We start from the raw sequence: 23,497 nt of genomic DNA, 5'->3' as shown, positions 1-23,497 counted from the left end.
AGGCAACATTTTTAGATGTAGCCATCATTCTTCCACTACCAGATCCAAGACAAAACTTAGCCAGGTGTATATATTTTTAAACCTCTAAAGCAAGTGTTTTGACTTTCTTATTTATTCATTTCTTGAATAAAATTTACAACAAGCTCCTACAAGGTGCCAGGCACAGATGTGGGCACCGGGTGATGAACCAGACATCTCCCGTGGAGATTATATTCTAGTAGAGAATATAGATAAAACACAGCAATGTATAAATTAAGATAATTTCAGGTAGTTCAAAGCGCTCTGAAGAAAACAAAACAGGGCAATGCAATAGAGAAAACCTGGGGTGACAATAATAGACGACTTGGTCAGGGGAAGCCTTTTTATGACCCACATTGAATGTCTCTTCACTGCTTATCTGACAAAAAATGTTATAGACTTTTAATTTGAACTGAAACAAGATCGAACAAATCTTTCCTAGTACATTAAGCTCTCTATGAATAAGACAGTATCATGACTATGTAATGTGTTTCAGTGTTGGGGACCAGGTGTCAGTTGCATTGATATTCAATAGTGCTGCTCTTAATTGAAAACGTGCCCCTATATCATCATCTCTTCTTAATTAAGCTGCTGATGTTGTTGATGACATAGTTCTATTTAGAAACTAGTTGCAGGGGCTTCCCTGGTGGCGCAGTGGTTGAGAATCTGCCTGCCAGTTCAGGGGACACGGGTTCGAGCCCTGGTCTGGGAAGATCCCACATGCCACGGAGCAACTAGGCCCGTGAGCCACAACTACTGAGCCTGCGCGTCTGGAACCTGTGCTCCGCGACAAGAGAGGCCACGAAAGTGAGAGGCCCGCGCACCGCGATGAAGAGTGGCCCCCACTTGCCGCAACTAGAGAAAGCCCTCGCACAGAAACGAAGACCCAACACAGCCAAAAATGAATATAAAAATAAATAAATAAATAAAAGATTACTATTAATTAAAAAAAAGAAGAAGAAGAAAAAAACTAGTTGCAGAAACACCTCTTCCTTCCCTCGGGCTATTTTCTGTCTTAGCTGTTATGAATGCAAGTCTTCCTTTAAAATATGCTTCATAGTGTCCAAAAGCAAACCAAAAGCTGAAACTGACCTCATAGCACACATCATCATTCCTTAATTTCTGCAGTCTCCCATTGGCCACCTCCACTGCTACACTGGCCTTAGGCATTAGAACATCCCCAGATTATTTTTTGTGCCTTTTGAGATCTTATTCAGGGTTTCTCCTGTGACCCTCTTGGATGTAAGGTATTCTGGGCTTGAAAGTCAGACAGACTTTCATTCGATCCTGGGATTTACCACTTACCAGCTGAGTGAACTTGGGAGAATTGCTTAACCTCTCTGAGCCTTATCTACAAGGTACGGTAATTGCAAGGCTTGGATGAAATTAAGCGGGACTATATATGGGAAAGCCTGATAGACTGTCTTGTCTGGAGTTCAAGGTACTCGTCAAATACGACGTCCTCTTGCTCAGCTCATACCTGTGGGAACCTGTGTAGAGCTAATGAGTCTCTCTCCAAGGAGTCCCTGAAACTGGTCCAACTCCCTTCAGGATAGACTTTCTTATCCTGGGAAGACAGCAAATATCTGGATGATGAGGTATTTTCCAAAACTACCTCAACAGGCTAGTCCAGGTTTTCTTTCTTTCTTTTTTTTTTTTTTTTTAAATTATTAGATGAAGAAAGTTAGTAGCTTTATTTATTTATTTATTTATTTATTTATTTTTGGCTGTGTTGGGTCTTCGTTTCTGTGCGAGGGCTTTCTCTAGTTGCGGCAAGCGGGGGCCACTCTTCATCGCGGTGCGCGGGCCTCTCACTGTCGCGGTCTCTCTTGTTGCGGAGCACAGGCTCCAGACGCGCAGGCTCAGTAGTTGTGGCTCACGGGCCTAGTTGCTCCGCTGCATGTGGGATCTTCCCAGACCAGGGCTCGAACCCGTGTCCCCTGCATTGGCAGGCAGATTCTCAACCACTGCGCCACCAGGGAAGCCCAGGTTTTCTTATCCTGAGAACCATACACCCTAAAGCCCAGGAACCCTGAAGACTGCCTGGAGAAAACTGGGGTTTCTCCAGCTGTCTCCATGAAGGGAAAGCCATGAAGAGCGAGCTTTGCCCGTCCTGATGGGTACATTGCTGTACGGGCTGACACAGCAGACATTCTTGCCCTTTCTAGTTCAGCTCCACAGGAGCTCTGCTCCGAGTTCTTGATAAAGTATTCATACAGCAGTGCCTTTTAAATCCTAATAAATTAGAATCTAATAGTTTCATCACAATCCTTAGTTCACAGTACTGATGCACCTACCACTTGCATATCTTTTAGTGACTAAAATTCAGTAGGAAATCATAGGATATGTTGGGAATTTTGGAAAGTATTTATGGTAGCCTAAGGCAGCAGCTGGAATAATTTTCTTTTTGTTAAAACTAGATGTTTGGTTCTGATTACAAAATAACACATTCTCAAAACTAGAAAAATTAGAAAGCAAGAAAAGTGATTGTGTCTATAGCATTCCAGAACAGTAATCCAGAACAATATTCCTCAAAAATGTGATCTGCTTCAGAATCTCCTGTTTGCTTGTTAATGGTGCCGCTTCATGGGCCTTCCAATAGTATTAAATCAGAAGTGACATTTAATGAACTTCACATGTGACTCTTCAGGCAGACTAAAGTCCCATAACTAGGCTCTTACCAGATATTTAATATGTTTCTTGCCCTTCAACTGCTAATTTTTTTTTCATGCAAATATATAAAAGCAGGTAAAGATTCTGAAAATGTCTTTTGTAAAATGATTTGCAAGTTTCTGTAAAACAATTTACAAGTTTCTAGTGAATTAATGCTTTGCCAGGTAAAGTAGGGTTTTCTACAATAAAGGTGTAAGAAAAACATTGATCGACTAGGAAATTAGGTGCCAATTTACATACATTTGCAAACAAATCCCACCCACCACTTATATGGAGAGGCAGTGGTCTCAAAAGCCTAGAGGGGCACTCACTGAGGTTGCTTGTGTTAGCTTTTTTATTCTGGTTTTAATTCTCATATACCAGGTGTAAGGCTAATAATACACAAAATGCACTCCTTATTTGGGGAAGCTGGGCCCAAGTCGGGCTCCACCCCAGCTTAAGGCATCTACATTTCACCACCCCTGTCCAGTGTTTGTTTTGAGTCCTGTGGCTTTGAAAAAGGTGTGGCAACCAGGGTGGAGATTCCACGAGTGCACAGTGGACAGGCTTATACCTGTAGGCATGGCTTTGTCTCTGTGGGTTTAGGACACCGTGTACAAGTATGATGTTTTGAACATCAGGACTCATTGACCACAGAAATGGTCGACTAAGTCTGATTTTTTTTTTTTTCCAAGCCAAGTTGCATAAAGGGAAAGACTTAGAAAATGGGCTGCAGGGTCAGACAGCCCTGACCTCAAATTCTGACCCTGCCATTCCAAATTATGTGACCTTAGGTCTCAGTTTTCTCATATGCAAAACAAACACAATTCCTAGCAGGAGGGTAAGGATTAAATGTCATAGTGTATATAAAGTGCAAGGCACACAGTAGTCTTGGTAAGTGGTGCTATAATTACTATCCTTTCACTTAAACTTTGAACACCTACTCAAATGCACACCTGAGAAGGGAGGAAGATGAAATGGACCTAGCACTGACAGGTGGTTTTTCTTTTGGAGGGGGAGGGCAGCCAGTCTGAAGGTACTACTAGCTTCTTGATGAGGACTGGGTGCATACCCAGGGCCAGGCTGTATGCCAGCCCATCAATGACTGCCCAGTACTTCCCAGATATTACAAAGGACACGAAATGGCTGCAGAGATAGAGGGAGAGGAAATCTGAGAATCTAGGGCAAAGTCCTAAGCAATCGTGCCAAACAGAAAATTTTGCTTTCTGCTTTACAATATATACACATTTATTTTTATATAAAAATGGTGGTTTTTCTCTCCCCAAATCTTCATGGTAAATTGCTACTCTAGGGAGCTGCACTATGTTTATCCTAAAGCCTCAGATGCCCCTGGGTGAGTACATACACAGCAGTTTGAGAAGCAGCCATCTAAAATCTGAAAGAACAAGCCCACATTCCTTCTTAAGGAATTTAAGTGCTATTTACTCTCCTCTTCCCAGCTTTCCCCACACACCAACTCTACTTCCATCTCCCAGATGCAGCTGAAAAGACACTCTGGATACATCTCAGGGTAACTCTTCCATTGCTCTAAGGAGAAGGACCTAGCTTTTTTCATCTTTGTATCCTTGTAGTGGAGGGGATACTTAGTAAGCACTCAACAAATAGTTATGGACTTAATCAATTAATGAAAGGAAAACAACTGGAAAGGAGCTGTTTTAAAAAAGACCTCTTCCTCACACCCAGGATTGTCCTCTGGACAAAGAGGATAGAATGAGCCCAACGTTTTAGAGGGAGACATTCTGAATGATGTTAGCTCATATGCATTAATGTGGAACCTGGAAACCCGGTACAAACAAAAGCCTTTGCATTCATCGTATGGCCTTATTATACTTTCTTCTCATATATATTTTTAGGGAAAGACAACTTTTAAGTTAAAACTTTTAAATTTTGCAGATAGATCCAGTGTTGGAAAGTGAAGCAAGACATGAGTTGCTGAAACTGATTCATTTTTGTTTTCAGATTTTTTAGTTTGTCACAGCAGGCAAAATTCAGTCTTACAGTGATTTTTCTCAGACGTTTTCCCCATTAAATAGATAAGTAATGATGTGAAAAAGCAGACACACACACACACACAGCTGTTGAGAGAGGAAAGAAGTGAAACCATTATAAGGCTCCACTGCTCTGGGAATCTTGCTATATATGGTTTTAAATAGACAATAAGCACCGAAAATTGTTGGATGCAGCAGTTCGGTTCATTTAATTGCAGATACTAGAAATAACAACAACCAAGAAAAAAACAACAACAACAAAAATCTACTTTCAGACTGGTTTGCTCATAAAATGTATTACTGCCCCGGAGGTCTGCATTACCTCCTACCTATAGTACCTTAGTCATCCTATATATAGTGCTGGGGCATATCAATATCTTAAAGAAATATATGACCAGAGTTATAAGTTTATTTTTAATTTTCATTTCTATTCTTACTTATCCATAGTCTAATTGCTTTAGGGCCTGTTTGAGAGTCCAGTTCAAGAATTATTTATTGAACTTCCATTATGTGTCTGGTCTGTGCATACTTAATGATTTCAGTCCCTGATCTCTAGTAACTGACAGTCTAATAGAGAGAGATGTAAATAAACACATACAATATAGCTCATTTATTAAGTCCAGGTTTCTAAGGCCTTCACTAATTGACCTCATTAGTATGTGCTTTATCTTTATTAACAAAATTATAAGCATGATTAAAAATCTCAAATCCACTTCAAAATGCAAATCTGTATATACACTCACTGATGTCTAGGAGGAGGCAAGAAGGATAGGAATTTGAATGTTAGAGTAGTATTTTTCATTGGAAAATATGCAAGATAAATTATTACAGTCCAAGCCTAGCTTTAAAGGAGACGTTTTTTATTTTAGGCAAATACTGTAATAATTCTTTCCCACTGAAATGGAAAGTATACTCCTAAATTTAAAAAAAACAAAACAGGAAATAATTTAAAACGATGACTACTTTCCTCAGAATTTTGCCCCTAATTCCACCTTATTGAATTACTTAATGTTTTCAAAAGTAGGAAATGTCAGCCTTTTCAGGGATGTTTTCTGAAGTCACTTGTCAGTGAATAAGCAAGGAATTTTGAATAAGGTTGCTCCCCACTAAGTATGGATCATTTCTAGGTGCTTCAGAGTATTGTTGAATTTTAATTATTGCCTTTCTCTTGCCTTAGTGAGTGTCACATGGTAAACCTCCATGAACAAAGATCACAAAGACCTCTATGGTTGAAAATTGATCAAAGAGAATTCATAAAGTCCAGAAAGAAAGGTGTGAGGCTATGAGGTGAATATTATCAGGTTCCTCACCCCAGAGAACCCAGACCTGTAAATGCTCAGTAAGTGTTGAGAGAGGCTAGCAATTTACCTTGAAATTCAGGTGAAAAATAGTAACCGTGAAATGGCTTAAGAGCTCATCACACACAGGAACTATGTCCAGTTAGAGATTTTGCTTCCAGGAACCACTGAATGTAAATACTCCAGGAAGAAAATCAAAATACTTTCAAGAGATCTGATTTTCCTGGAGGAAAGTAAGGCTGGTATTCTTTAGCCAAGACATTTATACTCGTGCACCTTTACAAAAAGATCTGCAGAAAGATTTACTCATTAAAACAGTGATTTTTAATTTACTCATTAAAACAGTGATTCAGGCTTGACTTACAAAATGACTGTAATACCTATCCTTTTTGTTGCTGGCCAAGCTTGGGTTAGAATCAGGCATTCATATTCATACTTCTGGTTGTAGAAAGGAAAAAGGAAGCTTTAAGGATACTAATGAGCTATTCCATTTCAAAGCTATATTTGAAATTATCTGCTACTCATAAAGTTGTGACGTCAGAAGCTAGACCTCCAATAAATTAAATCTTCAATGAGTTATGGCAGATTTGGGGGAAAATCATGGTGTTCTTGTCCTCTATAGTGCATTGAACTTATTCCTACTGTAAAATTTGCCATACTCTATTTTATTCTTCACTCTCACCATACATTAATCTTTTTCAGGATTCACTTTGCTGTACAGCAGAAACCAACACAACATTGTAAAGCAACAATACTCCAATAAAAAAAAATCTTCTCCAGGGCATAGATGGTGTTTTATTCACCAACGAATTTCCAATGGCTAGTACACTGCCCAGTACATGTTAATCCTTCAAATAATAGTTGTTAAAGGAACACATGGACATCCATTAATATATAATCTAATGACCACTAGGTAAGCGGTGCTATGTTACAAGTATGATGGAGCACCATGTTAGGAAAGTTCTCTTTCTTCTAAAAGCCTAGATTTTTATTACCAGTCTGTAATATTAACACAAATATTATTGCTAACAGGATTGTTGACACAATTTGAGCAGTATAAAGAACTGTTTCAGTGATACAAAGCTTTAAAGCATTACAATACAAAGGGAGAGAAGATTATGCATTTAATATTTTTGTACAATTCCAAGATAATCTTGAAAGTTCCTTGCACATTCTTCTTCTTTTTTTTTTAAAATAATTGCAGGTACCATTAGGCGATTTTCTGAAACATATCTTTACACTCTGGTCCAATGGATTTTTTTAAAATGTCTTCAGGGGAAAGGGGGAGGGGAATAAATTAGGAGTATGAGATTAACAGATACACACCACTATATATAAAATAGATAAACAACAAGGATTTGCCATATAGCATAGGGAACTATATTCAATATCTTAAAACAATCTATTGTAGAAAAGAATCTGAAAAAGAATATATATATATGTTTAACAGAATCACTTTGCTGTACACCTGAAACTAACACAATATTGTAAATCAATTATAGTTTAGTTTTAAAAAACCAAAAAAACCAAAAACAAAACCAAAATGTCTTCCAGACTGTATCTGGGAAAAGAAATAATAAACATTTGTGGATTTTACACTATGCCCTCAGATGCTGTACTAGATGCATTCTTTATTTTATCAAGATGATCTTGTGAAGTAGCTGTTAAATTCTTATTTCACGGGAAGGAAATTGATATCATTATTTGTAACCTTTCAAGGAATGGAAAATATCTGGACTGGAAGATGTCTAGAGTGTGACTGTGCTCAGTCCTGAAATGTATCAGTTCTGGAAGGTGTCTGGAGCAAATGAAATGGATCGAAACACTGCTCCCCAAGGAACAACCACATGTCACAGCAGCTACTGGAATAAACTCATACAGTGTTGTTGAGTGTATTCCCACAGGGTCTTTTAAATTAATTGAGATGGAACTAGGACAGTTTAAGTCTTGTGGATGAGATTGCTAGTGGAGAATAGATAAGGCCAAGCTGCCCTGTTTGGGTCACAGAGAAATGTTGGTGTATTCCCCAGGGCTCAATCCTCACAATTCTTTTTTTTTTTTTTTTTTTTTAACATATCAAAACCTGTTTATTCACATATAGTTTTTTGGGTTTTTTTTTACTTTATTTATTTTTTAGCTATGGCTGTGTTGGGTCTTCGTTTCTGTGTGAGGGCTTTCTCTATTTGCGGCAGGTGGGGGTCTTCTCTAGTTGCGGCAAGCAGGGGCCACTCTTCATCGCGGTGCATGGGCCTCTCACTGTCGCAGCCTCTCTTGTTGCGGAGCACAGGCTCCAGACGCGCAGGCTCAGTAATTGTGGCTAATGGGCCCAGTTGCTCCGCGGCATGTGGGATCTTCCCAGACCAGGGCCCGAACCCGTGTCCCCTGCATTGGCAGGCAGACTCTCAACCACCGTGCCACCAGGGAAGCCCCCTCACAATTCTTTATGTCTACAGATATAGATATATCTTTATATCTATAGATAGATATAGATATATAGATATTAATCCCAAATTTATAAATAATTCAGCTAAGTATATATCCCAAAATTATAGCCCCAACTTGGACCTCTCTTGAGTTCTAGACTCATAGGTAAAATAATTCCTTGACATTTTCACAACATGTCACATGTTGGGTTCTTGATATTTCCTCCTCAGATCAGCTCCTCCCACAGTCTCCTTCTCCATCAATGGCAAGTCAGCTTATAAGGTCATTCATAACTGGCACTCTGTTACGTCTCTGAACTCATCTCCTACTGCTCTCACCTTTGCTCACTCTGTTCCAGTCACCTGTCCTTCCTTGCTGTTCTTTAAGCCCACCTGGCTAGCTCCTGTCTCAAGACCTTTGTACTTGCTGTTCTCTTTTGGGGATACTTTTCCCCTAGATATCTGCATGGCTTTTGCTCCCTTACCACCCTCAAGTCTGTACGTGAATGTCCTCTTAATAAGACCTTCCCATTTAAAATTGAAATTTTTCCCCACCTGACTCCCCAACACTTTCTACCCCACCTTCTTGCTTTACTTGTCTATTTTGCACTTATCACTATCTAACCTATATAGAATAAAGGAAGTGCTTAATAACTATTTGTATACATGGAGTATTTAATCTCCTCAAGTCTGCTTTACCCACCCAGATCTAATAAAGTTCCAGAGAATTCTATTAAAGTCATTGCTTTGAGTGAAGTTATAAATACTCAGAAGAATCTGATTATAAAGTAAATGTGCTATTTGAGCAAAGATAACATTAGCCAAGGGGCACCCATTAACACCTTAATAAGCACTGTTTGTCAGATGAGCAGGTTTTTGTTTTGTTTGGGGTTTTTGTTTTTTTGTTTTTTTAAACATTTATTTATTTGGCTGCGCTGGGTCTTAGTTGTGGCATGTGGGATCTTCACTGCGGCATGCAAGATCTTTTTTTTTTTTTTAGTTGCAGCATGTGGGCTCTTAGTTACGGCACGCGGGATCTAGTTCTCTGACCAGGGATCGAACCCCAGCCCCCTGCATTGGGAGCGTGGAGTCTTAACCACTGGATCACCAGGGAGGTCCTGGGCAGGTTTTTATCTAATCAAAAACAAAGCCCTGAGGGATGAGGACAAGTTGGTTAGAGTAAGACCATGTGGTTCAGAACAGAGACTCTGAACGTGAGGGTCCTGAGGAGCTAGTTTCCTGGGACCTGAACGGGAGGTGGGGAAGTAGGAAGGACTAAATGGCCGAATTTGCCCTCTAAAATTTTGCCTAGGACTTGACTATGCCCAAGGGCTACAAATCCTCCCTTCCTTCCCTTTCACCTTTACCCTGTGAGTTTTCTCAGCATCTTTTTATGGTTGTCTCTACTAACCAAGAAAGAATAATCTCTATGTATTTTAGTTCCTTTTCACAGCAAAAAGAAATAATACATTATTTGTATAATGCCATCTGAGATCTGAAACTTTTTTCAATGTCCACCTGTAATCTTCTTGCTGTAGTTTAAGCTCATTCTTTCTTTGCACTCTCTCTAATGGAAAGAAAATATCTGTTTAACAAATAATTCATAGAATATCTCTTCCTATATCCAGAGATCCTCAAATTTTGTACTTAATAGGCCAGCTGAAGAATAAAAAATTAGCTTTATTTGCTTTAATGTGGAGCAGAGAGAGGGGGGAATTTGCTGTAGGTACTTCAACCAGTATTTATAAGCCAAATTTAGTCAACCCACTTTGTTGAGATACTTCACCTTTGTTTTCTCTAGTTTAAATATTCCAGACCTTTAAACCTTTTCCTATGGGGCCTATTTCACAACTCTTTAGTTTTTTCATAAAGTCATCTCAATTCTTTCTTTTCTGCCGAATAGCATGAAAAATTTTCAGTTTATTTTCAGTTTATTTTCAAAACATGTATTTATATCCTCACTGAAGAAAATGATGTATCTTTAAATAATTTATTTTCTTTACTTAAAACTCTATTATGCCAATCAGCTTATAAGTGTATCATAGGAATAACTCAATCCGGAATAAAGAGTTTGAAACTTCATACATAGACAACCCAGTAGTTATCAAAGGCCTAGACTTGTTCATTTGTATTAACCCTGTGTTAAAAGTCACATTTAAAAAAAAAGTCTTACAGGGAGGCTTTTTGGGTAGAAAGAATTATTCAGAATTTCTAAACTAAAGTTACAAATTTCTAAACAGTAGTTTTTTAAATTAAGGTGTTAAATTCAGTTTACAAATAATATTCTAAGTTCAGTAAATATTTTCAGTCACATTTGAGGGCCATCACTTAATGTTTGATCTCATTTACAGTTAAAGGAACTCCTCTGAACATCTTAAATTCTATTTACAAATTTAAAATATAGTTTTTTTTGACACTATAATTTTCTGATTTAACAAACAAAATCTTCCTGGTACCAAATAAACCATAAATAAAATAAAATAAACTTGTAAGTACAATGAATTTTAAGATCTCTTAGCTACTCTAATATGTATTATATATCACCTCGATAAGATTTCAACTTAAATCACAAGTCTAAATCCGTTGTCTGAACGGATTTGAAAGGGGTTTGAAAGTGGTAACTAAAAAAACTGATCTGTTAACAAATTCCAAACATCTCAACAATACTAAGTATACACAGATTTCCTAACACAAAATATGTTAATACCATGAAAAACTTTCTAAATTTTCTAAATCTTGGAATTGAAAGATGCTTAGCCACCAAGGAAGTAATTATGTCATCCTTCACAGTTTGGATGGTTACCTCCCCATGAAATTTTTACATTGTCTTTTCAGCTTGCCAAAGCTTCATAAGGACCAGATGGTCCAGGCTGAGACAACATTGGATCCTTGTTTGTAACACTGGAGGGGCATCTGGCATACTGAGCCCTATTTATAGCATCTAACAGAGAGTTCATCGTTTAAAACAAAAGGTGGTTACTTAGCCGAGGACCTTAGATTTGAATCATTTTATCCCCTAATTTTCAAGCCATATTAGGTTTGTGACACCCACTCTTGAAACTGCCTCATTTGATTTTGTATTTCTTTGGCTTTCAAGATATGTAGAGTTCTTCTGAGTCAAACGCTTGTATTCTTTTTATATATTTTTAAAGTTTTGGAGCCACCCAACTCTTGTAGGTATTAAAATAACAATCCATTAAATTCTATCTATGTCTCATGGATTTGTCTGGTTGTTTTATCATAAGTTCTAAAATCATCAAAATGACACCTTACAAATCCCTTTCTAAAAATGTATTCCAAGGAAGTATTTATATATGTGCAAAAGAATTTAACCACAGGGATTTCATCACAGTATTATTTTTAGTAGAAAATGACCTAAATGTCAAACAAATCTTTTTTGTTATTTAAAAATCCTATAAAGGCTGGGACCAAAGTTTGTTCATTTTTTTGTCTCCCTTTTCATTTAGAATATACCTAATGGCATTGCACATAGAAGGTGTTCAATAAATGCTTGTTAACTGAATAGATAACTGAATACTCTCTTGAATATTCCTCTGCAGCAATTTTGACACTAGGAGTATGGCTTAGGAGGACGTTATATTCCAAAACATCTCCGTGAGCCATTCTTTAAAATGAATAATATGTGTTCTACATCTCATGTCAAGTGCTATGCAAACTCACAGCTTTAATCCTCTCCTTATAATAATAGGACATGGCCCTTAGGCCCCTCTATGTAAAATTCTAGATCTGCCACTCCTCTGTAAGATGAGGTTTTGAAAAAAGAAAGAGGAAAAAGAACTTCCTCTTATCACATCTGTCCTTTAATGGGAGCAGAGAAAGTAGAGAGTGTCCCCAAACCAGCTAAGAGATGCCTCTGCCTTTGTTATCAATTAATCATATCAAAATGTTTCCATTTCCCAAAGTTTGTTCAATAAACATGGGTTCCTTTTGTAATAAAGTAAAATAGGCTTTAAAATTATGCTTAATTCTATAATCTGCTTTCAACTTTTTTCACTGGTCGTCTAGATGCTCTTGTTTGTCAGTGGCAGGGGTTTAGACACTCGACTGCAGTGTCACTCCACAGGCTTTCGAGGCCGGGGCTCTGCTTGGCTGAAATTCATTATCATTGAAAACTTCGCCTATATCACACAAGAGTGAACCTGGAAACTCAGAGAGAGAAAGGAGTCCAGAAAATATCCCAAAGCTTCAGTGACAGGCCAGTTTGGCTCCTGGGAGCTCTGCCTCCATCCTTGAAATGGAAACGCTCACAGGTTTGCAAATTCAAGGTCTTTCCCAGGTCTTCCAGTAGACAGGAAGTTCTGTTTTCCAAGATGAGGCAGACAGATAACCAGATAACACTATGTGGACGATAAAAGAGGTGTTATTGTCAATGTTGAATAAAGGGGTAAGGTTTACTGTGAATACACAGAAAGGTCAGCTGGCCTGAAGAGGAAGAATGACAAATGTGAAGGAGTCAAAGGGGTTCACCACTGTCTGCACTGGATGGAGTTGCTGGGAGCCCTTGCTCCTCGGCGGCCATCCTGGAAAGCTTGCTGGAGGAGACGGAGTTTCAGCAGCTGCTTATCTCAAAAACAGGTATCAAAGATTATCATAGAAATCAGCACATTATCAAATTATGCGCCCCCCCAATTGTAAGATGTTGTAGTAAATGAGAAAATTGGAAATATGTTTCTGGGGTCTCAGTGAGAACCTCAGGATTGGTGAATTAATAGCACCTTGGACAATGATCTTAGAATATGTCTGATGGTCTCCCCCCTACCCATCCCCATTTCAGTCCCACTGTTTACCTGCTCTACTCCCATCTCCACCCCAATAGCTCCTGATCTCCCTCCATGCTTTGACTCCCCCACCCTCTGTGCCCTTCCCCCAGTTATCCATCGGATATTTAAGAACGGAGTATAAATTCATTGTGATATGTGATATGAATATGGACATGTATGTGATGTGCAAGATCGTGGTTAAAGGCAAACACCCATGTTCTAATCCTGGCTCTGCTAGTCTCTCTGAGCCTATTTTATCACAGTTAAAATGAGGATAATCATGCACACTTCCCAACACTGTTGTCAGGATGAAATGAGATCATGTCTTCGAAAGCACCAAGCCCAGTGCTCAACTTCATGTGTGATTGGATGATAAACCAGTATATTTTTCAAAACATGAAAATATGGCCAATAACAGATGAGTTTTTCCATAGTCTGATTATTTTCCTTCATTAGTTTTGCAACTGGTCTCCTGTCAGCTCTTTCTCAGTTCTGGACAAAAGAAATTTTAGTCTTAATAACCACATCCAACTGAAACATGGTGTTAAAAACAATGTACTATACTACTGACTGTGAAAATGCAGAGATTTTGGATTTACAATCCTCCCGTTGAAACCAAGTCCCCCTAAAATAGAGTTCCCTTGCCAAGTTTATGATTAACCTCTCTATCCAAAACCTTATTCCCTTTCTTGTCATACCCCAGTTCCCCTCAAGATTGAGGAGTATCAAAGAAAAGGGGGGATTGAAACCAAGCAGGACCCTATAGGGGCTTCCTGGGTACAAAAGCACCTCTGGGGTCCCTGTTTCTTGTTTGCAGAAAAAGGCTTTAATTTTCTAGGCCTTCCCTGAATCCCAAAGAGAAAACTCAAGCAGTTACTAATTAGAGAAGTGAGGGAATGCCGAAACAAAGGAAAAGCAGTCAAGCAAGATAGCTTGAACAATAGTTCAGTATTAAAACAGGGTCCTACTTCCTCTTCAAGGGACGTGCATACCAATCTGATGTATATCTTTGAGTTGTTCTGCAGAAACTAAGACTCTCACCCAGGTAGAGGATGGTGACTACATGCTGACTACAAGCACATAGACCCCAGATTGGTTGGAACCAGAAGGTTAATGATTAAGATTCCAGAAACATCACCCTGTTACCTCACCACCAACCAATCAGAAGAAAGTCCATGAGCTGCAGCCCTCACCCCAAATGTTGCCTTTAAAAACCTTTCCTTGAAAGTCATCGGGAAGTTCAGGTCTTTTGAGCACAAGCTGCCCATTCTCCTTGCTTAGTGCCCTGCAAATAAATGCTGTACTTTCCTTTACCACAACCCAGTGTCAGAAGATTGGCTTTGCTGTGCAGCAGGCAAGGGGACCCAAGTTTGGTTCGGTAACACCATGTGACTTTAGCATGTAGGTCTTGAGATCAAAGAAAGACTTCTTCCTAAAACCAAGCTTCTTCCCTTGCCTTTTCTACTGTCTATTGCTCATGCAGCTCTTACCTTTGCAAAGATAAGGCGTTTCTTGGCTGCTCTGCACTACATAAACCTTCCCTTACTGAGTACTACTCATAGTACTTGCCGTGAGACTCCAACAGAGACTTGGCCATGAAAATAATATTCATCATATTGTCCCTATTTATTGAGCATTTGTATTTGTCTAATCCTTACAACAACACTGCAAAGTAGCTATAATTATCCCAATTTTACAAAAGAAGGCATTAAGGCTAAAAGAGATTAGGTAGCAGTGGTACAGTCTGGATTCAAAGCATGAAGCTTTCACCACACTAACCTATCTTCCAAATATGCTTATTATTTATTCATTTGGTTTTTTCAATTTGTGGGTTAATTAGTTCATTTGTCTCCCTTTCCATAAACTATTAATGGCAATACCTCTGAACAATGGACTTACATTACAATGTGGTTTACTTGTATTTGTTTCATCTTCACTTCAAGTTACAGTCACCTGTTAAACAAAGCTAATGCCCTCCAGTTCTTAGGTGCTGCCGTTGTAGACTTTCAGGACAAAGCTAGGGATGTTAAATACTCTCTATACATACTTACTAAACTAACTAAATTAATGAAGAAAAAGGGAAGTCATAATGAGAACCCCAAATCACTGCTATCCTTCAAAGTTTGAACCCGAGAACCTAAGTCAATAGGTATGAATATTGACTAAGAGTCTAGCTCAGTGTCACCAATTTTCCAAATGAAGGACTTGAGTTATTTGTTTTTCATGATGAGGTGAGCCAATGCAGGGCTAACTCAAATCCTTGCTTCTCAAATGTTTTTTAAAAAATAAATTTAAAGTTGATATTTAGTTATAGCCAAACACATTCAAAAGGTAGCAATGGCAACCAATTTTTTTGTCACCCAATTTTTTAAAATAGCTTACCTATGTGTTACTTGTTTAGACATTCTGATATTACTAATATATTCTCTTACTGAAATGCTAACTGCCAAGATTCAGCCCACAGGCATATTTTTATAGGCAAGTTAATATCCCTGAAAAATTATCGTAGAAATACACAATAACGGCTACATCCCCAGGGCCAAAATCCACAGCAGCTTCTACAGACCTATGTGCCACAGGAGGTAGCAGTTTTTCCCAAATGAAAAGAACTCATAAAAATCTCAAAGGAAATGAAAACATCTTTTTAAAACATGAAGCATCAAACCATCCAGTCTCATAAGAAGGGAAAACACAGGCTAAAAATACATCCCGTGTTCTTTCCAACCCTGTTTATTGTACTCATAAATAAAAATGTCCTGTATATTTTATTCATGCATATACCATAAATTTTATTCATATTTATTCAATAGGAACAGGGCTAGAGGTTCCTGCCAGTACCATGGCATTGTCACTTATGCTCATGTGCTTCAGTCCCTATGGTCTTGGTTATTATCAAAAAAATCACGCCTGTGAATTACAATTGGGGCATAGAGAAATTGCATCAACAGTCAAATATCAAACATTTAGTGCATGTTTACCACAGGCGAGACACTGTACTAGGCACTGTGGCTATATTCACAATGAAAGATACAATTTTTCTCTCTAAAATAAGAGTGAAACCCAGATAGTATTACTAGGTGCTTAATATGGTATAAACAGATAACTGATTTCTATAAACCTTTGAAGACTGAGCCATGAAAAAAAATTTTTTTTTAAGTCTGAGTTAAAAACAATTCTTCAGTCAATATTTCAAGATGATGAGTCCTTGAAATTATGAGATTCTCTCTAGCTGTATTGATTCTAGTACCCTGTATATTGTTGTTTAGAGTGACATTCGCCAAAATGCATTCCAGTTTGAACTGAGTGAAACAAAGTTAACGAGAATTTCTCAGAGCCTTTAACATGGTAATGAGTTCCCCAAACATATTCAACGATAGAAGTTTTGTTTTGTTTTGTTTTACAGCACACTTACTAACATCTAATGGTACTTATGTTTATGTCCATGTTTGTCTTCCCAGGAGTCTGGAAGTTCAAAGAGAATTTTTTTTTTAATTTCGTGCTTCTTTTGTTACCTAAAACAATTGAAACAAGTATCTTTTGAAAAATCAGAATGACTACATTATACCTGAGTAGTGTCATATGATTTCAGTGTTCTCATTTGCATTTCTGTTTTATGATGGGGTTAATAGCAAGCCAAGTAAAATCATGATACGTTGCACAAGTAAAGATTTCCCAGTAGTCTGAATAGAGGAAAGTGGTAGGAAAATTGAATCATTACATTGAGCATGGTGTATAGACTGGTTGAACTCAAGAGAAACTGCTCTGGTTGATAACTTATTATCCTAGAGCAGGATTCTAGTGTATATATTGTGTCTCTGTATGTACATTCCAACTTATGACAGTTTATTAACATTAACATATTTAAAATTGTAAAACTTTACAAAATTGTTCTAATTATTGTATTTTGCAAGACATTATTAAAATTACTAGTAAAACAAAATAATAAGTGATAGTCAAATATCAAAAAGAAAAAATAACTGCAGTGCTAATGGCAGTGCATCAAAGGATTCATCATGTGGGAAAGCAAAGAAATCATGTAGATAAGTAAAATAAAACCCACAAAATCCACCTTTCCACTATTTAATGCAAAATTGACAATTTAGTTTCAGCAAAACGACATCAACCATTATGTTAACGTTGTGGATTTATATTGTGTTGGTTTTATTTGACTTTGACTTATAAATTTGGTTTGGTTTATTGTCATATGAGAGCCACAATAATTAGGAGTTTTACCTAGTCTTATATATATATTTAAATCATATTATAATAAAGATAATTTGTCAACACTTGGGGTCTTCAAGATTCTTCCTCCCTCTTTACTCAGTTTTGAAAAACAACAGTGATATGGTGAAAAGAACAATAAAGTTGAAGTAAAAAAGAATTGGGTTCAAACTCAACATTTAAATCTCTCTGAGCCTCAATTTTCTCATCTGTGAAACTGGAATAATACTAAAACCACCTCTCTCACAGAGTTATTGGTTGAAGGTACCTAGTTCAATATGTGACACATAATAGGATTTTGATAAATAGTAGTTGATTTTTCATCAGTAACAATCTGTCAAAATTTGTCACTATACAGTTGTTTATAGTCCAAATATGAAAATTACATTTGACACTTCAATTGGGCAGCAAAGGTAATCTATCCAACAATAAAAGAATGATTTAATCAGAATGCACATTATGATTCTGTTTATAAAATAATAATTATATATATATACCAAATATTTGGTGATATGTATATATATATTTCAAATATATATAAGTGGTCATGTATTAAACTCTATTTTTGGTGGGGCTGAAGCTTAATATCACCATTATAGAGTCAACTTCTGGGATACAAAAATAAATCTGAAGTGTTATTTTTAAAAACTTTTTTATGATTATAATTTTATTATTAAAAATTAGGCAAATTTTGTAAGTTTGATATTACAGTTCAGGAACAATAATTTCTTAGCACAGTCAGCTGTTAGATTGTTCTAGAGCCTACATTTGTGTTATTGGAGAGATGCCCCCTTTCAAGCAACATCACTCACTTTTCTTGTGCAAAGCAGAAAATGTTTTTCAGTAACATTTTCTGGAAGAAAATTTGTACCTAGGATTCATGGTGTGGTTAAGTCTGAAAAATCCTTCATCTTTTCATAGTTGGCAATTTATTCCAATCATTTTAGCTAGCCTTTTGCATACATTTTTTGAGTCCATGGACTCAAAACCATAAGAAAGTATCTTATAAAGCAGGGGTCCCCAACCCCTGGGCCATGGACCGCTACTGGTCCTCGGCCTGTTAGGAACCGGGCTACACAGCAGGAGGTGAGCAGCAAGTGAGAGAAGCTTCATCTGTATTTACAGCTGCTCCCCATCACTCGCATTACCGCCTAAACCTTCTCCCCCCGCCGCCTGCCACCAGTCAGTAGAAAAATTGTCTTCCACGAAACCTGCCCCTGATGCCAAAAAGGTTGGGGACCACTGTTATAAAGCATTCTTACAAAGTCTATTGTTTTGAAGTTTGGGTAGTGAGTACAAGGTATGTTTTGAGTATCTCATCTTTCTCTAAGATTATCTTCTTTCCTTCATGCATGCTATCTTCATCATGAATGTTATTGTACATACTTATAGAGCTTTTTATCCTTGCAGAATTTATATATGGTAACATTGAATATTTTAATTATCCTCACAAGGTAAAAAGAAATCCCAAATAGAGGCTTCTTTTTGAAAAAAATAGCCTAAAATGGAATTAAATACTAACAAAGAATTAAATACTATTTTAGAAGACGGTTTTTGTTTAATGTTATGAATCCCTGTTCACAAAACGACTTTATTAGATTAGCATTATGGTATGATGTTAACAATATCTATCTCTCTTTTTCTGTCTTAAGTTACTACTTTTATGTGTCTGAACATTTGTTTGTAAAACATTTGTTATTTTTCCTAAAGCTATCTTGCTAATGTCTCCTTTTAAAAAGTCCACAATCCTTTATCTGGAATTTAAATATCCAAAAGCTCTGAGAAATGAAAATATTTTCATAACTCATTTGGCTGCAAAATTTGTCTGATTTGATGTGAAGCTTTGTAGAAGTATTCATACATTTTACTAGGCAGTAATGTGTTTCATTATTTTGTTTCCCAGTCCCCCATTTTTACCCTTTGGAAGAATTGATAGATACAGTACATGTAACGTACAGTATTACTTTCCTAAAATCTGAATATTTCTGCATTCCATGAGAAAATTGGGACAAGGACTTATGGATCTATATTCATAATAACTGTCAATCTTTAAATATTTGAAGTTTCTTAATAATTAAAGGACATTTTTGGTACATAAAATTCATAAGCTTACAAACATTATTATTTCAGCGTTTTATTCTCAGAAGTCAGAATGCATTTATGCTTCAGCTGACAAAATATGAAAAAGGCACACAAGTGAACTTTTACTCTAAGTACTTTCTAGAATGTTCATATTAAAAGCATTATAATATTTCTATAAATACATATATTATAAATTTCATTATAGTATTTTATTTCTAGACTGCTTATATTATAGATATATAATGCATAAATATTATAATCACTTATATTTGAAACTGAATATTCAGATACTAATATTAATCTGAATAACATACCTTGTTTATGTTACTGATGCCACGTTATAGAATCAGCTATTCTGACTTTCAGAAACGAAAGTTAAGTCTGAAAGTGAAGCCACAGTAAATTTTGGCTGAACACTGAGTTTGAAACCAGACTTCAGTGGATCCTAAATTATAAATGTTTGTGTATTTTCTAATTTTTCTCAAAATACATTATTACATATATATCTTGAAGTAGTTTGGACCCATAAAATTTAACACAGAGCATTTGTAACACTGGTGATTACTTTTCAGAAATCAAATTATGGACCTCTCTTCTTCAGTACTTTTCTTTTTTTAATTAATTTATTTATTTACTTTTGGCTGCGTTGGGTCTTCGTTGATGCACGTGGGCTTTCTCTAGTTGCGGCGAGCGGGGGCTACTCTTCATTGCGGTGCGTGGGCTTCTCATTGCGGTGGCTTCTCTTGTTGCGGAGCACAGGCTCTAGGCAGGCGGGCTTCAGTAGTTGTGGCTCGTGGGCTCTAGAGTGCAGGCTCAGTAGTTATGGCGCACAGGCTTAGTTGCTCCACGACATGTGGGATCTTCCTGGGCCAGGGCTCGAACCCGTGTCCCCTGCATTGGCAGGTGGATTCTTAATTACTGAGCCACCAGAGAAGTCCCCTTCAGTTCTTAAGCATAAATTTACTGAAAAGCAAGATTTTTAAAAACCAAGGCAAAGAATAAGACTATGCCTGAGGGGGAAGGTGATAGTATATGTGTGGGTGGGATTAGGGGGTCCATGGATAAGTAGCTTCCTATAGTGTAAAGACCATGGGCTTTGCATCCATACAGTCTATATTCAAAATTCACTTCCACATTTTTCTAGCTGAATGATCTTGGGGGAGTTACTTATTTTCAGACAGTTGGTGTCTTCATTTTTAAAACTGAGACAATAAAAGCTACCTTTCAGGGTTGTTGATAATATTAAACAAGTTAACTTATGGAAATATAAAACACAGAGCCTATCACTTAGTATACAGTCCATAATGCATGGGGAAATAATTTATTAGGGGAAAACATTTTGAAGAGACCAAACGTAAGATGTGATCCAACCTCTGCCTTTACTAAGCAAACTAAATGAATACCTGGATGATTTTTCTGCCTTGTGCTTGTTACTGTGTCCATCCACGTAATGGGAATTTCTGGAGGCCAAAGATGTCTGAGCTCCTTAAATGAAAAGTGTTGTAACAAAGAAAAGTGATGTTCTGACCAGTTCTTTCAACCACATTGCAAATGCACCATACAGGAAGGCTTTGATTTCACCACCCCCTCTCACGTTTTCTCCTGAGCTTTTGGCTGAGACGGCTGCTGGATCCAGCTCTTTTCTGTGTTCCTCGGAGAGCTGTGAGAACTGAACCAGAGCAGCCGCATACGAACTCTTTCTCTACAACTGGGAAAATCCTGAGACCACTTGTTACACCAATCGTATCGCTAGAACACTTTGCAGGAGGTTGCCTGACCTACAGTTTGGGAGAGCTGGAAATGTTTCTATTATTGTTATCATCAACAGCCATGTTGTTACTTACACTGTGCAAAGATGTTTCTTCTTGTCTTGAAATAGGGCAAATGCAGTGTGAGGAACAATCATTAAAAGTAAAAACATGCCTCTCATTTTTCTAGCATGAGGCTTTAGAAAATGTAGCTGGTCATCTAAGACAAAGTTTAGTTAAGTGGTTTACCTATCACTTTTAGGAATTCACCAAAAAATCTCACTGGGGGTTATTTCACTATTTTTATAGCAACAGTTGCCATTATATCTTATTTTGTTTATTTATTTACTGTTTTGCTACAGTTGTATCCTCTTTTGGAATTTTCACTTTTTTCATAGAATGTTAAATACATTTCATAAGTTCCAGGAGAAAATGACAACACTTTCAAGAGCTGGAAACCTGCTGTAGTTCATGCATGATGCCAACAAAAACAACTAACAAGCCAATAAAGGGAAGACAAGGGAAATACAACGTCTACGATGGGACGTTCAACAAAACTATGGCAGGAAACGGTGAAAGAGGAGGCCTTGGATTACTCTCTCTTCTCATGCCCTTTAGGTGCCCCTCAAGCCATTCAACTTCAGCAGATCATTATTTGCATCTGCTTTTTTGAAGAAGCAGAGATCGGGTAACACGGGCTTCCGTCACATGCTGCCCTTCACCATGAATTTCTTTGGATCTCTGAAGAGAAAGGGGCTTACTTCCTGTCCAGGGAAGGCTCCCCATCTACACGTGATCTCATCCTCTCCATTCTTCTCTAGAGCCTTGTTCTCCATCGGTGAAGTTCCAATCACCCTTGCTGACTTAACTTCTCCTCAACCTATAAACATGTTCTATTTTCCCCACCCCTGTCCTAATGTCCCATCTGCTTTTCTTCATTACCAATCCTTCACTTGCAAATCTAGGTCTACTCCTTCCACTCTCCTAAAATGGTTCTCCCAAAGGTCCCAGTGGCTTCCAAATCCACTGGCCTTTTTCTGTGTTCTTACCCTCTCTGATCTCAGCAGCATCTGACCATCTTCTTCCTGCTGAAATTCTCTTCCTTGAAGTCTTGGACTCCCCTCTCTGACCTTTGACCTCGCTATGCTTCACAAACTTTTCTTTCTCTTCTACCCATTAAATGAAGTGCTACTGAGGGCCTTTCTTGGCCCTCTTTTATCTTACTGTTTTTGTTCTCTCTTTTGCAGAGCTTATTTTAACTCTTTTGCCTTTTTGCAAATGATTTCTAAAGTTATGTTTCCAATCCTGACTTCTCTCCTCTTTCAACGCCTGAACTTCCAATTGCCTACCACACGCCTCCACACTCCAAAACAATTTAAAATTTAAAATTAAAGCAAAAGGAGTCATACCATCTCTGAAACTTGCTCACCTGGATTAATGCATTTCTAGCCTCCAAGAGCATTTAGGAGCACATTCAGCTCCTTCCTTTCTCTTGTTTCCTCCATGAACATAATCAGTGGAAAAAAAAACAGACCTTGGAAGATTGACTTGGGTTGAATCCGTCTTCTGCTGCTTTGAACTGTGACCTCAGACTAATTGCTTAATCTCCCTGAGTTTCTTCATCTGAATTAATCAAGCATCCATATTTACCAAACCTACATGTTGCACCAGTTAAATGAGATGTTTTACAAACCGCATGGTACATGCCTGACCTATAAAAATATAGAAATAATTTTTCTTCATTTTTCTTTTTTAGTTTTGCTTCCAAATATCCTTTCCTGTCTTAGCATTTTCTCTCTCAATGTCACTGACATTGTCATCACCTTAGTTTCGTGTCTCATTATCACTTACCTAGATCATTGCAACTTTTTGAAAAATATTTTCTTGCCTGCATAATCTCCCAGCCTCCTGTCCATCCTCCTTACTACTACTAGGGTTCTTTCTAGAACACTGACATAATCTTGTGATGCCACATGGCTTACAGAATAGATTACAAGCTCCCCATGTTGGTATTCAAGTTACTCCAAAACCTGGTCTTTTTCAACCTTCTAAAATCAATACTACATGCACAGCCCCCTGAGCCCACTGCCTTAGCCATACTGGACTCTTAATTAGACATAGCCATACTGGACTCTTAGCCATACTGGACTCTTAATTAGCCATACTGGACTCTTAATTAGACATTCTTCACTTTCCCACCTCCTTACCTTTGCTCACTCAATGCTCTTTGTCAGCTAGGGTGTCCTAGGACCCAGTTAAGCCATA

This window comes from Balaenoptera ricei, chromosome 10, assembly GCF_028023285.1.
Source record: "Balaenoptera ricei isolate mBalRic1 chromosome 10, mBalRic1.hap2, whole genome shotgun sequence".
Classification (NCBI taxonomy): Eukaryota; Metazoa; Chordata; class Mammalia; order Artiodactyla; family Balaenopteridae; genus Balaenoptera; species Balaenoptera ricei.
The sequence above is the reverse complement of the archived record's forward strand: the minus strand, read 5'-3'. Positions refer to the sequence as shown.